This window comes from Vicugna pacos, unplaced genomic scaffold (genome assembly GCF_048564905.1).
Source record: "Vicugna pacos unplaced genomic scaffold, VicPac4 scaffold_20, whole genome shotgun sequence".
NCBI classification, from domain to species: Eukaryota; Metazoa; Chordata; class Mammalia; order Artiodactyla; family Camelidae; genus Vicugna; species Vicugna pacos.
Window position 1 is genome coordinate 30,803,715 of NW_027328741.1, and position 2,500 is coordinate 30,806,214.

At 78.3% G+C, this 2,500-nt stretch overlaps 1 non-coding gene across 1 annotated transcript; it reads left to right on the forward strand.

Annotated features, from left to right (window-relative positions):
* The first annotated feature begins 1,067 nt into the window (after positions 1-1,067).
* LOC140694249 (5.8S ribosomal RNA) lies at positions 1,068-1,220 on the forward strand. The gene has a single exon (XR_012069994.1). It is a non-coding gene; the product is annotated as a 5.8S ribosomal RNA (ribosomal RNA).
* The last annotated feature ends 1,280 nt before the right edge of the window (positions 1,221-2,500 follow it).

Here is a 2,500-nt window from a genome sequence, read left to right on the forward strand (position 1 = left end):
TCCCCCGGGTCGGTCGTCGGCCCTCTGCTCCTCCGATCCCGCCGCCCCGCCTTGCCACGTGCCTCTCGCCTTTCCCCCCCACCCGAGCGAGCTTCGGGCCTCTTTTCCCCGTCCGGCCGCCTCTCGCCCCCCGCCCCCCGCCCCACACGCCCAAGGCGCCCCGCCCGCTTGCGCCCCGCGTCCCGTCGTGGGCCCCCCTCGTCCCCCGTGGCGAGAAGGGGACCCCGGGAACTGCGGGTGCGGGTTGGGGGTCCTTGGGGGGCTGGGGGTGGAGGTGGGAAGGAGGGCGTGCGGTCTGTCTGGACGCGGGGGGAGGGCCCTCTCTGCCCGGCCTCGTGGGGAGTGGGGTTAGGTTGCCGTCGGCACGCGTTGGCGTTGGCGTTGGCGGTGGGACTCGGTGGTGGCGGGGGGCGGTGGCCGGCCGGTGCACGGTGTGGCCCCGTGTCGAGGGCCCGCGGCGGCGAGGACCGCCGGCCGTGGCCGGAGTGTGGCGGTCGGCGTCGGGGCGGTGGCCGACGTTTGGGGCTCCGGGTGGGGGGGGTCCGTGCCGTCCACGCCTCCCTCGCCCGCCTCGCCCTCTCCAGGTACCTAGCGCGTCCCGGCGCGGAGGTTTAAAGACCCTTAGGGGGGAGTCGCCCGTCCGCCTTGGGGTCGGGGCGGTCGGGCCCGTGGGGACTCGGGAGGTCCGTCCCTCGTCGTCCCCCAGACTCCGCCTCCCCTGGGCCGGGGCGCCGCACCACGTCGCTCGCCGCCGCCGCCGCCGCCGCGGCCGTCGGGTGGGGCCTCGCCCGCCCGGCGGCCCGTCGGGACGGTCGGTGGCCGCGTGGTTGGTGCGCCCCCCGCGTCCCTGCGGGAGGCGGGAACCCCCGGGCGCCTGTGGGGTGTCCGAGCCGGCACGCGCCGTGTCGGTGCCGGCTGCGCCCCGTTGTGAAGCCTTCCCGACCCTCCGGTCTGATTTCTCTCTGACTCGGCCGGCCCGAGGCGACCCCCCACCTCACCCTCCCGGGGTGTGGTGGGCGGGAGACGTGCCGTGCCACAGAACCAAAGGCAGAAAAAAATTCTCGTACGACTCTTAGCGGTGGATCACTCGGCTCGTGCGTCGATGAAGAACGCAGCTAGCTGCGAGAATTAATGTGAATTGCAGGACACATTGATCATCGACACTTCGAACGCACTTGCGGCCCCGGGTTCCTCCCGGGGCTACGCCTGTCTGAGCGTCGCTTGACGATCAATCGCGCCCCCCCCGGGTGTGTGCCCGTGGGGGGGTCGCGCGGCTGGGGGTTTCCTCGCAGGGCCGCGGTGCCCTCCGTCCCCCTAAGTGCAGACACGGTGCCTCTGCCCTCGCGCCGTCTGTCCCTCCTGCGGCCGACCCCGCCCCCGCGCCCGGGAGGGTGCGGGCGGCGGCGGGCGGCCGGCAGGCGGCGGCAGGCGGCGTCGAGGCCCGGGAGGTGCCGCCCGCGAAAGGGAAGGGAGGAAAAAGATGGGGGGGGAGCTCGCGCGTGGCCGTGGCCATGGCCGTGGCCGTGGCCGCCGCGGTCCCACCGGGAGCCCCCCTCGCGCCGCAAGCGGTCTCTGGGGCGCGTCCCCGGGTGTGTCGCGGTGGTGCCGGGGTGTGGGTGGGGGCGGTTTGGGCCTCCGGGCCGCGCCGCCCCCCACCCCCCTGCCGCGCGCCCCCGCGGCCCCCGCCTCGCCCCGTCGGGACGGGCGGCTCTCGCCGTGGCCGAGGCGCGCGCGCGGCCGCGCCCCGGGGATGCGTGCCCCGGCGGCGACCCGCGGGACGCCGCGGCGTCGCTCGCCGCTGCGCGCTTTCCCCCGGGCTGCGGCCGCGGCCGCGCTTCGTGCCCCTGGGCCCTCGGGGTGGCGTTCGTCGGGGGGGGGCGCCGCCGGGCGTCCGTCGCCCGTCGGGGACGTCTCGTGGCCGTGCGGAGGACGGGTGGGAGCGGAGCGGAGCGGGGCGGGGCGGCTCGCGCCGGGGCGGTTGGCGTCGCGTGGTGGGGGAAGGGGCCCCGACGGTCGCCGCGGGGCGGCCGCCGGGTTCCTCCCGACCCGCCCGCCTCCCGACCGACGGCCGCCGCCGCCGCCGCCGCCGCCGCCGCCCCCTCTCCCCTCCTCCCCGGCACGACGATGCCTCCGGCCTGGGCCCGGCGTCGCGCGCGCCTTCCCCTCTCGCCGCCGCCCGCCCGTCCCGTGCCACGTCGCCGGCTCGTGCTCCCGTCCCGTCCCGTCCGCCTCCCTTCTTCCTTCCGGCCGGCCGCCCGCCCGCCCGCCCGAACCCCGTGTTTGGGCGTCCGTGGGCGGGTGGGGTCGGTTGAGGGGGAGGGAGGGGGACCGGGCGGTCGACCGCGGTTCGGCGCCTCGCGCGTAGCCCTCTTCCCTCCGCCCTCTCCCGCTTCGCGGGCACCGTCCTCCGCGGGCGGGCGGGCGGGCGGGCGGTCGGTCGGCCGGCCTGGCGTCCGTCCGTCCTGTCGGGCGGGCCGGCCGGCCGGCCGTCGTCCGCCCT